At 41.4% G+C, this 12899-nt stretch overlaps 1 long non-coding RNA gene across 1 annotated transcript; it reads right to left on the bottom strand.

Annotated features, from left to right (window-relative positions):
- Positions 1-353: 353 nt before the first annotated feature.
- LOC143420469 (uncharacterized) lies at positions 354-2993 on the bottom strand. The gene is made up of 3 exons (XR_013100299.1): positions 2866-2993; positions 2469-2651; positions 354-686 (listed from the first exon to the last, which is right to left on the bottom strand). It is a non-coding gene; the product is annotated as an uncharacterized LOC143420469 (long non-coding RNA).
- Between the last annotated feature and the right edge of the window lie 9906 nt (positions 2994-12899).

Here is a 12899-nt window from a genome sequence, read left to right as displayed (position 1 = left end):
TATTCACTATTTTCATTATATTTCAAAAATAGATACACAATGCAATTAAAGTTGCGCTGCTGTCAGTATTTGGAATATTTTATCTTGCTATATTATCATCTTCTTGTGATCTTCTTGTGATGCCTGAATTTTCCGGTTGGGTTTCCACCCTGGACAGCTTGCTGTGAACACTACATCTTTCATATTAATAATTTGAGGTGATTTCTTTTATTTACACATCCCGCACCAAAACTCAAACTTATTTGGAGTTGTCGTTTAGGGTGACTGAGGCTCAGTGGGTACAGCGGGTTATTTATCAATCAGAAGGATGTTGGTTTGATCCCTGGCTGCTCCACTGTAAGTCTATACTGAACCCGATGCTCCCGATCCATTTATCATCAGTGTGAATGTTAGCTAGAATTAATGTGTGTGTGTGTCTGTGTGTGTGTGAATAGGTAATATTGTATAAAGCTCTTTGAGTGCTTTAGTAGAGTATAAAGGTTATATACAAGAGCCAGTCCTGTCCAGTCCATTGTGCCCCTGATGAATATAAGCCCTTTCTGCCCAGCTGTTGGTGTTTACCTGTTTTTATTCTGGCCTTTCAGGTGAAGAATGCTCTACTTTGATCTCCTGCTAACTTTGTCTGTCTGCTATTTGATGGCGAACAGGAAGCACACAGCAGGTTTACCAGAGCTTCTGCCTGTGGGCTGGAAAAGCAAAGCACATGCTAAAAGCTCCGTAAAGAAGCAGGAAGACAATTCACTCTGGTTTTATAATGATGAACAGCTCTAACACGTTCATTTGATTCTTCGGCGACATAAAAGTAATAATTATTGCTGCTTTTAAAAATTATTATCTAGTACTTTGCAGCTCCAAAATCTTTGAGAGGGAACTGTTGTTTTCCCCCCTTAAGCTTCTTTTTTGCACCAATCATCACTTTTTTTGTTTACAGTATGATTTTTTATGGGCCTGTCTAATCCTGCATGTTTAGCAATGTTAAAAAATTCATGCTGGAATTGCAACTCTGCATCTCTTTATTAACATTATATCAAATTCAAATGATTTCTTCAACTCATTCAGCTCAGATCTTGACAGACCCCAGAAGCTGCGACGCGCACATATCCCTGAGCTGTACTTCACCTCTCCTGCACGCGGTCTCGTACAGCGGGTGCTGCAGCCGCCTTCCTGTCAAATTTGGCCCTCTGGCCTGTGACAGGATCTCCACATTCCCAGAATGCTTCTTTAGGCAAAATTGCAGAGAGCGAGCCGCATGTAACATACCGACACAACAGCCGGGAATTGGGTTAGCGTGCTTAAAGATACTTTCAGAATGCTCCGTTATTGCTTGCAGCAAGGAGCTGTGAGCCATTAGCATTTTAGCAGCACCCAGTGCTCCTGCTCTATGATGCAGGGTAGTAAAACTGTCAGCGAGTCCTTATCAAGTCAGTGACGTCTCTGTTGTTCGGCAGGCGTCAAAAACAAATGACGGTTGAAGCACAATCTTCGTTGTGAAACTCATTTCCTTTCGCGTGTTTGTGTGTGTGTGATGGTTCGGGGGGAGGAGGGGAAGAGAAATGTTATTGAGGTTACTATGGCGATTCAATTTCAGAACACCCCCCCCTCCACACTTATACACAAACACACGCTTCCCTCCGCCTCACTCACCCCGATTCCCTCGCTAGAACAAAAAAGCAAATATTTCTGAGAGGAATTCCCTCGGTCGTGGAGGCTGCGTCGGGTTTCACCAACTGATCTGAGCGAGGTTTGGGTGAACGTGTTCCCCGCTGGGGATCCCTGCTCACATATGCATCCTCACAGATCTGCTGAGCATGGAAGTTACACAAAACAATGTTAATTTCTGGAATTTTAAGTGTTTTGTGAGGGGCGGGGGGTGGAAGTCAGACTGGAAATCAGTAGAATGGAAATGAGGAAAGCTTGGAAAGACTGCGACAGTTAGGAGTTTGTGCGAGTAAATGTCACATCCTGCGCGTTCTTTATGCTCCAGTCAAAGGTGAACGATTAGCATGTGATTTCCAGGCCCCGCCAAGTCAAAATGTCACTCTGGTAGATGCAGATTTATGCTTCACATTAGGAAGCATTTGGTGAAACTCTGCACTGTGTTTTTATTTGAACTTCAAACAGGAAGGCTATTTTTGCCCCTGAATCTCCTCCCACATCTCAGCAGAGTCCGCTGAGGTTTTTATTTTTCCTCCCAAAAATAGACTGGCTGGTAACAGAGGGAGAATGCTTGTAATTCCCCAAACAAAAGATGAGCACCGGGGCTGCTCTATTTTGACATCTAACAGTCTGATAACAGCAATTTGTTTCTCCCTCATCACTCTAAATCGCCTTGGGTGGATGAGGAGCCGCAAGACGAGCAGCCCCGAATGTGTGAGCTTGTTAGAAGGGTGTTTTTATTTGATTTATACACTTTCCTATTGATGAAATGCTGCGGACTGTGATACAAGCCCCCCCACACACACACTCACAGACACTCTGGCTTCCTCTTCAGCTTAAGCTCGGCTCTTCCTCTCCACTGACTGTCTCGCAGTCACCATCTGCCATGTTGGAAGTCTGCCCTCAGTCTGAGAGCTGGAGGCCGACTCGGGAGCTGTATATATAGCTCTCCATATTTCACCTCTTTAGAAGTGGGGTTTTATAATCTCGCCCGCCTGTAAATCACAAAAATCACAAACCATTAATAATTGAGGGCATTTTTCAACTCACAACACAGCACCTCGGCCAGTTAGCGCGCTAAAAGCACAGAACCATACAACCCCATATTGTGGTTTTCCTGCACCGAGGCCTGCGTGGAGCGGTAATTAGAGCCGCCACATGTTCTGGTTGAGGAGTGTGCGCGTGTGCGTGCTGATGGGGGGGATTTACCGCCAAGCAGTTGGCGCAACTGAACAAGATGGGGGAAGCCCACAGTAATGCCAGGGAAAGGTTGACGGGAATCCGTGTGACTCTGCGGTCGTCACTAGGCTGAATAGGGAATCCCTTCCTGCCACCCCCTCCCTACTGTTGTCAGACTACTGCCATGGCGACCTGGTGTTTAGTGTAGTGACGCGGCTGGCAACTAACTACACAGCAACAGGCAGATGACGGGCTCATATGGTAATGCCTATTTATAAGTTTCAACCGTAACCCTGTGCATGTGTGAATGCACCGCCTCAGCGGGAAACAACAGACGCTGATTACACAAGCGACCAGTCAGTTGCTGCAAAACAAAGGTTCAAATCAAAAGAGGGAAAAAAGACTTAGGTAATGTGGTAACTTAATCTCCATGGCAACCTACTGTATCATAAACAGATGATTGCTGTTAGATCTACTCATTTTCTTACGTTGCTTTAGAATTATTAGCTGATTTAGACTTTATCTTTCTCTTATGACATTGAAATTTTCTGGTTTGTGAAAGCTGAGTAGGATTTTTTTTTTTTAACATAAATTAATCTTTCCCATAAAAAAGAGGATATTATGCATGCCTTCTTCTTTTCTTTTTTTTCAACACAAATCCAAAATAATGAGAGAAATTCTGGAGAAAAGGACCACCAGATAGCAGCGCTCTGTAGAGCTCAATTAGGAGTCATCTCTGTCATTAACTCAACCCATAAACTATTAATGGTCTCCAGCCATTTTTCATGATAAGGCTCCCACATTTGAAAAAATCTCTTTAGGGGCTAAATTAGGGAGCTCTGGTTGATCAAAATTGGTCTTATCTGGGGTTTTTTACATTCCAAAATAAAGATTTAATGAAACATCGCTTCTGTTTTTTAACTTTATCGCCAGGCTTTCTCTTCTGCTCCTCTAACAGGGTATTTCCATGCATTATAAGCAGGTAAATGCCTAGAAAGGTGTATTTTAATGTGCAAATTCTTCCTCTACATTGTGAGATCCGCTCCTGTGCCGCATCTGTTTGTCACATCGTTTACCTCAGAATACCCAAATGACTTCCACACTCCACAAACACCCAACACTTTTGATTTTCTACCAAAAAACAAAAAAACGAGTGCGGATGTGACTTATAGAATAATACATCACCCCCTCCGCTCCACCCCCACCAACCCTTTGCGTGAAAAAAAAGAATAAGTCTGAATTTTAAACAGCTCCATATGAATGAAAATGAAAGCCGTGTAAAAATTAATATTACATTTCCGTGACTTCCTATGCTGTTTAAAAAGTAATGAGACTGAATAAAAAAGCACTCAAGTTAATAGCCTTGAAATATTGTGCCCCTGACATTTCATCTGCACTTCCAGGAAGCAGACAGTGTTCAAATTGTTGGCAATAGAACCCGCCTTTTACATAATGGTTGTGTCCATTTGATAACTTAATTGTTCCCTGCATTAGGAGGAAGCTTTTACATGCATTCGCGCAAATAGCTCAAGGATGACAGGGAACGTCGGAAAGTTGACAAGTATGAACAGAACGAGGCTCGACCGAGGAAGAATTTATAGCATCAGAAGAACAGATATGCAGATAGTGGCTGGGTGTGGACTTTCTCTCCCTCTGCCTCACACACACACACACACCACTCCTCCATTTGTTCTGGTGTTAACCTGTGGAGGAGTGTGAGCGGGGATATCCCCTATGGTTTTCAAATAGGTCTGACTCGTTGCCAAGAACATTTTTTTTCCAAGGAGAACACTTTGTCCTATTTGCTCCAGAACAAGTTCCCTGTTCCCTGAGAAAGATCCACCTTCCAGCAGTGCAAATTTACAGTGAACCTTCTCAGGGTAATTCCAGGTCAGTGTAACCTTTGAGGCGAGCAGCGTAGACATGTTTCAGAGGAAAGAGTTATCACAAGTTGAAGTGACGAAACAGATTTTCTGCGGCTTTAATTTAAAACCACCGTGCTGTAACTTATACAGAGAGGAAGGAAAGAGAGAAAGCTAACATATTTGTGGGTACGGCCTTTAAAGAAAGCAAAATAAAAATATCTTGACAGCTGCGATGGAGCTCAGGGAGCAAACCTGCTTTGTGACAAATGATTCAGCAGTGTAAACCGTGACTCCGAGGAGTTGAAAAAGAACCTGATCAATCGTCTCTCAGTTAGCTATAATTTATAGTTGTGAATAATCAGGTTAAAGCCTGCGTGTTACACCTGTAAATACATGGAAGTCGTGGGTGCTCATGGAGAGAGACTGGTGTTGTCTAAGGCTTCTGAAAATAACCAAGTCCATCTTCTTTACTCTCTGTCATTGTCACCTTTTTTCAGAAGCGTGATCTCTGTATTGGTGTTGTTCCATTATAATTAATTTTGATGTCATAGTTTGTGATGTGGAAAAACTTGCTGATATCTAAAGAGGCTAGGCTCAGGGTCAACAATGTGATTGGTCAGTTGCAATGTCCAACCTGGACCAATATTAATTCTGCTGATCCACGAACAACACCAACACAGGGATTTCATGAAGATCATGCTTCTGAAAAGGTGATTTCTGGTAACAATGACAGAGAGTAAAGATGGTCATGGTTGAGATGGTTGGGTTGGATGGGCTGCTTTTTCTCAAGTCTTCTTTTGAAACGATTCTGCCGTCACCGTCTTGGCTACAAAAAACAGATGCGACCAGTAAGGATGACACACAGCACACTTGTTGGCTAACCACAAGACAAGTTCATACCACAAGCCATACTATTTTCAAACATGGTACCATCAAGATACACAAAATGAACTTAACTTGACCCAAAAATGAGCGACTGAGCCAGAAGCGGACTTGAAGCACAACCACGGCGATCACCACCTGGTGTGCGTCAAATAGAATTCAGGTTTTAGGCACTTCTGCAGTGGCTTCATTTTTCTGACCTGGAAGCTACAGTAGATTCAAAGTAACAACTTAAAGCCAGAAAAGAGTGCAGTCAAAAACATAGCCTTGCCATTTCAGAAGAGTTCTATCAAGAGGATGATGAGTCGCCTTGAAAGCTGCTTTCACAGTTGGTGAACCTGGGTTTGAGTCCCAGCCATTGCAGAGAGTAGCTTGAAATGAAACACTTGCATGTGTCTTCAGTGTGAGTGCAGTTTAGGTCAAAAACACACAAAATGTACTTCACTCTCCCAGCAACTGCTTATATTCTGAAGCATCAGCAAATACTTTGGATCTTGTTCATCCAGGTTTACAAATGAGCGATTTGGCATCGCTGCTAATGTTGTCCACTGCTGTGGAAAGCATCTATTTACGAAGTCTCTTAGCTTTAATCACTGACACTACTACATAGCTACATAATAGGACGTTTTAATAAAAACACGCAGTAGTGCAGTCCCCAGAGTCCCTCTTTGAATATTGTGCTAAATGTTTTTTCTGTGGTTAAAATAGACTCTTTCACAAGCCTTATTCTTACTTTCCAAGTTCCATCTAATATGTAATTCCTAGACTGACAAGCAGTGACAATGATGTCTTAAGAATAGAGTATACACAAAAAAAAAACCCCTGCAGATATTCTTCATGCAACAGTTTTACCTCCTTTGTTGAGGTCAGGTTGAACGGGATTGTTTCATTGCTCCGATGTCACAATGACAGAGGATACATCTCGGGTTCCTGAGAAATGTATCAAAAATGGTTTTTATCCTCTGCATCATGTTGCAGAGCAGTTATAGTCCATAATTCAATACTCTATAATATTAAACGTGAGCTGTTAGCTTGACTAAGATTGACTTGTAATCCTGTTCATCAACCAGAGAATGCACAAGAGCATGTGGCTCAAGCTTTTTATAAATTAATTTAAAAATTTTAAGAGGACTTTGTGAGGACTGGTAATATTGGTCCATCTCTGCAAGGCTAAAATGGTAATCTCCAGAAGAAAAGATGAGAATGGCCTCAAGCAGTGGAAAGCATGCTTTAGCATGCATTCAAAGAGGCCAAAAAGTTCTGCGGTTCTGTTGAGTGTTAACTAAATGTTAACTAAAAGTGCACTGTGCGAAACCTGTGTCCTTTTCAACACTGCATGTACACAGCTAAAAATGACTGAGTTTTCAGACCTGTCATCTACACAGCCACGTCCCCTGCAGAACTATAAAAGAACGTTATTCTACACTGCTGACAGATCTCTGCACCAACTCGAGCTCTTACTGCAGCATGTAAATATTTCAGTCCCATTTAAATTTAGTGCCTGCAAACAGCCATCAGTCCCTGTGTGCTTTTTTTTTTTTTTTTGGAGTGAGAGGCTTACGACCTTACTGTAGTAACACAAACAAACCAAAGGCTGGAGCTGCGTAATTAGGAACATCTGGATGTCATTTTGGTCTTTTCAGCCCCACAGTCATGATCGTTATAACATCTTATTTGGCCATTTGCAACGCTGCGGACTGACTCGCGGATGAAAACAAAACAAAACAACAACAATAAATTCCTGAAATAAATGTCCTTCTCTGGCAATCGGAGAGTACAACATGCATAAGTGATATGAGAAAAAAAACCCTCCAAGACATATCGAACAGCACTCCTGCGCCTTTATCGTCACCATCGGATGATTATTATCTCGTTGTGGGTTATAGTGAAGTAATACCAGCATGTCACCTTGCTCTGACCCGTGCGTGCCACTGAGCATTTTTTTCACCATCACTGGTGTTTCCCACATGCTGTCTGCAGCAGATAAATGACAAAATTGTATATTAAAGCCGACAGCAAACAATGAGAAAAATGGAAATATGTGTTTGGGAACTGACAAATAAATACATAAAAATGAATCACCTGCCGGTCTTGAACCAGGGCCACCTTCTTAAAGATTGGATCTGACAAGTGGGTAGCCCAGCAAAAGCACTGCAGCCGGGGTTAGAAAATGAGGATGAATGAGCTTTTAAAGCCTAATGAAGGATTTAACCTAAATGAAGCACAGGTGGCTGGTAATAGTTGCTGCTGCCACATCTGCAGGTTTGAAAGATTTTGAGTCAACGCTCCACTGCTGCCCCCCCCCAACACCCCTCCCTCGCCTTTGGTATTTACTCATGCTTTTTTCCTGAGGTCGCCGTGTCACCGAGCTTAGCTGATGGGAACGTGTCGTTTTCCAGTGTTTTCATTGGCTCTGGAGTATATGGGAAAAGAAGTCGGGCATCCTCTGTGGTCCCGCTCGGAGTGGAGGACCCTGCAACCTCCCACCCCACTTCCCCGCTCCTGCCGCATCCAACCCGTTCGAAACCAGCTCCAGCACATGTAAAACGTTCTGCTCCGGACATGCGAGGAAATAATGATGTCAGAAAGATGGGGCTTGACCTTTGCAGCCTCGTTTCATGGGAAGAACTTTAAACCAAAGTGACAAAGTATCCTCTTGGGTAAGAGCGGAGCAGAGGAATTTCAACTCTCATATCCATGACACTTGGAGTTCACGAACTGCTTTTTTTTTTTGCTGGTGTGGCAAACATGACTTTAATGGAAGAGGAGTAAATATATCAGCGTTTATGTGCTCTAAACAATAGCTTCAGATCCTCTTTTGATAGATTAAGTAAAGCACCAAAGGCCGTGTAAGAAAAATAGAGCTTATTTCATGATTAAACAGCTACATGATCAAAATTATCCAGATCAAAGAAACTCCTGGAGTTAAAACTGAATAAAAAATTACTCAGTGGAATTAATTTATTTTCTATTTTCTGTGTTAACATGTATTAGTTTGCATTTGGCATTAGGCAGCTTCAGCTTTCAACAAATTGGCTTTCCCCTTCCTTTTCTTTCTACTTACTTTATACATTTGTAATCAGATATTAGCAGCTGATGTTTCAGATATTACTCAAGCTGTGTGGAGGGATCCCTCGCTAATTTAAAGCTTGCGTGTTGACTGTCGCTTCCCATACACACGGAAGCTAGTCATTTTCCAGCGTGAGTGGCAGCCAACAAGGAAAATAACACTCAAGCCTTTTGTTTAAGGGAGGTGCGTTCACTGAACTTTGAATCATGTAATGAGATTATACACAGTATGTGGTCATGTTTTCCAGGAAGTACATTTTTAAAAAAACCTAAATGTAATGCTGCTTTGGAAAGACTGTGGTGCATTATGAATGACTTGAAACTATAATTATTGCATGCTGTATATCAGTTGTATTTACTCTGTAATTGGTTTAAATTTATCTCTGGAAAAAAAACGCTCAACACCTCCATTTTTTTTAAACCCGCAATTCTATTTACTATCGAGTAAATCATCCAGCGAATCAATTATTTAAAACCCTCCTCATAATGAGGCAAAGAAAATAAACTGGCCGGCATATTACACCGAGAGGAGTTTGAGGGTCAAAGCAGAGTGATTAAAAAGTGGAAGAATCCATCTTGCACGTTTAAAAGTTGGCGTGCGTGTGCGATCACGCACCTGCACGTCATTAATCTGGGATGTAAACTCCAGCATTTTGGGTGTAACCTGTTTGCCTCCCTTTGACAGAGGGTGTTTTTCATTATGCTAACGTGTCGTCTCATTTCCTTCAGTCGCATCTTAACTCCTCCCAGCGAGGATGTGTGAGATAGATGTGAGGATGGAGGAGTTAAATGAGGAATGCTTGACTCCATAGTCTGACTCTTAAGTGACATCAGTTACAGGTGACGTGCTTTGTCTCTTTTGTTGTCATGGATCAATGTTGTTATTTGGATATTTAGTACTGTACTTTTAAAGGGTACAGCCAGTAGACCTGGCACCTAGAAACACCAGTTAATCAGTTAAAAATCATCTATTGGAGTTGGACTCCACCAATCCACCAATGCTTATACATATCATTATGGAATCATCACTGTGTTGAATCCACATAATTGGGTATTTGTGCTTGTAAGCTAACTGGCTAACTGCGGTTTTTGCCACAGTTAGCCTCTGTTAGCTGCAGTTAGTGGGCGTTAGTAAAAGTTTGTTGGATTCCGACACTTAGTGTGTAAACTCTCGTGTGATGTTAGATCAAAGTGTTTATCAGAGTGTGATTTGTAACAATCACCTAACATTAGCTGGCATAAAGTTAGCCAGAAGGGTTGCATTGTCTGATCTGCTGAAAAGAGGTAATTGCAACAACATCTGGATTAACTTAGCATTTTTCTTTTTTTTTCTTAACAGGGACAATGTACATTAATAAACGTTTAGCCATAGGATCATTTTCAGCTGTATTCCCTGGCTTAGGAGTAAAGTGTATGTACGTTTTCCTGTGTTAGAGCCCTGACTTCAATTCAGGAGATGAGGCTTGAGTTGAGGAGGCATTCATGTTTTCTCTTCTTTGTTGAAGGGGACCCCTCCTCAATCATAGATATGAACCTCCATATCTTGAGTCTGAACGTGCAGATACAACTTAAAATTTCCCTCCATAAAACACAAACGCCAACGAATTCATTTCTCCTGCAGTACATTTTTGTGTACTGCATATGTTCATCTAAACTGCTGTATTCAAGTTTCTTGGTCAACATGGCAGCTTCCACAAATTGGTGCCCACTCCTGTGTATTATGGAATATTACATCATTAATTACACACTAATCAATGTATAGTTATGAGTACAGCTTTCTTTTTTTCTATTAAGTGAACTTGAAAAGTGACTGATTCAGGTACAGTACTTTCTGCTTTATGCTTCGCCATCACAAAAACCCCAGATGTGAATGGCTCTCAGAAACATTGATGGTTTTAATATGAATCAGATTATAGCAGCTTGTTTAACGATGCAATCTCTATATTTGCTTAATGTTAATCCTCCTAGTGACTAATCTGTATGGGTTAATTAACAGCAAAGTTGTGATGAATTTCGGTTAGTGTTAAAAGAGTGTACACATAACAACCTCTCACTGGATTAACCCATCGTCCATTCAGTCCATTAAAAACCCAGACAGATATCTATCTATTTACTGTACGCTCTAGTCAGTGCAAACACATTTATGTGTACATGAGTAATAGAGAAAGTATCTCAAATTTGGATGTAATATTTCTCATTATGAGTTACTCTGTTACCAGTGCTATCAGTCGCAATGCCACTCTTTCCATTAATGAGCTAACCGTATTTATGTGAGTGCATTAAGCACAATCTTATTCAGCTGTGCATTTTAAAACATTTTCAGTCGTCCTGTATAAAATAAAACAGCCCTTCAGGTAGGCAGTCAAATAGAGCGATCTTATTGGCACACATCATGTTAAATTCTTTGTGAAAAACAAACAAACATGAGATTTCCTTGAGTTGCAGCCTTCCATTGAAGTAGCCGTTTAGCAACACTTTAATTTTCTTTCGAATGACTCATCGGGGGTTTCTTGACGTAAATCCACTTGCTGCTATTGTTTGGCTGTTAAAAATACAGCTCTGCCTCATGTTTCCAGGAGAACGCTGTTTGATGAGAAGCTCGGTGGGAAAAATGACATCGCCCTCAAGTGAACATGTCAGAAATCAGATTGTTTTTGTGAGCAGAGAAGGGGTTTCTTACCACCGAATAATGGCAAGGCTGACGTTTTCTGAAGGGGGTAACACACAGGGATCTTTAAAAGATTTTAAGGTGTAGCCAAAGCACAATAACAATGTACAAACATCAACAGGAGACCAATACAATGAGCCTGGCTCACTGGGGGACAGAGAATAAGTTCTTCGTACATACAAATATATTTAAGCCCAGGAGACGAACAAGCAGAGGTCCATCAAAAAAGAAGGTTTCTAGTACTGATTGGTGAGTGAGTGGTTTCTCTAAACCACTTTAGGGCTGAAAACCAGGTGAAAGGCTTGTGGTGAGATGGGGTGCCGTGTTGGAAGATTCTCCCATTTAGTTATGAATCCACGCCTGAGGTTAGAGGCAGTAACAGAAGGGTGGAAGGACATGAAAAGCAGAACAGACTGTGGAGCATCACACATACAGAGAAACACAAAAGCAGAAGTCCACTCTACAGAGACCTGCCCCACCCTCTGCATCTTTGTGGAAAACAATTCTTACCGCAGCAAGCATAATGACCCCAAATACACCTCAAAGCTTTGCAACAACTACTCAGAGACCAAAGAGGAGACAGGAGTGCTGACTGTCATGGACTTTCCTCCACAGTCAGCTGACCTCAACCCCACTGAAAATTTATGGGGGGCACTGAAAGCCTGACCAAAGCTGAGCATTCCTGACATCAGAAGAAGCTCTTTGAAACATTGCCAGATCACGCAGGGGTTACGCGGGGTTATCGGGTTTTGCACAAACCTGTGGAGTTCAGGGAGCTTGAGGGCAGCTGTCAATAAAAGCGAAAAATGCGCAAACATTCTTGGACATTGTTCAGAAATTCAAGTTTTAATAACTTTAATAACAGCAATGCATTAAGCCCCAAACAAAACAGAGCAGTGGACTCGTTTTCAATATAAAACGTAAACGCAGACATGATGAAAGTCTAGAGTAAACGACTATGATTTGCTTTTAATGTTTGTAATGAGTAACTAGAGCCAAATTTAATCTTAGAACGCAATTGAGCACATGGCAGTGGTTGGTTAAACACCACAAGAAATTGTTATTGCACAATACAGATGAACATGTCTGATCCAGTTTGACCAAGACTATCAGACGATTTATATGGTTATTATTTTTATTTGACCACTGCTGTGACATTTATATATTTATTTTAAAGGTGTGAGATGTGAGCTACAAAAAAAATCTCTATCTCTATCTCTCTCAAAAAAGAGTTTGAGATTGTTTGCTGAATTTTATTAAAGTATAATGAGAAGAGGATGAATTTATGGCACGAATTCAATAAAAGTCACTTTCAGCTGAGAACACCAGAGGATAATTTTGCATAAAGTTATTTGGGAGAAAATCTCAAATGTGCATTTCTAATTACATCTGCAGAGAAAGTGAATCATCCAAAAAATGAAAAAGAAAAGGAGACTCTTGAAAATCAATTTTTTGCTCGCTGGCATGCTTCTTCTCAGCAATCCACTCAGGCCTAAAGCAACGGATGAAAAATTTGCACAGAGCAAACATTTCGAACCACAACAAACCACGCAGACACTGCGCGGCCCTCCTCCTCTTCT

Source organism: Maylandia zebra, linkage group LG9, assembly GCF_041146795.1.
Source record: "Maylandia zebra isolate NMK-2024a linkage group LG9, Mzebra_GT3a, whole genome shotgun sequence".
NCBI lineage: Eukaryota > Metazoa > Chordata > Actinopteri > Cichliformes > Cichlidae > Maylandia > Maylandia zebra.
The sequence above is the reverse complement of the archived record's forward strand: the minus strand, read 5'-3'. Positions and strand labels throughout refer to the sequence as shown.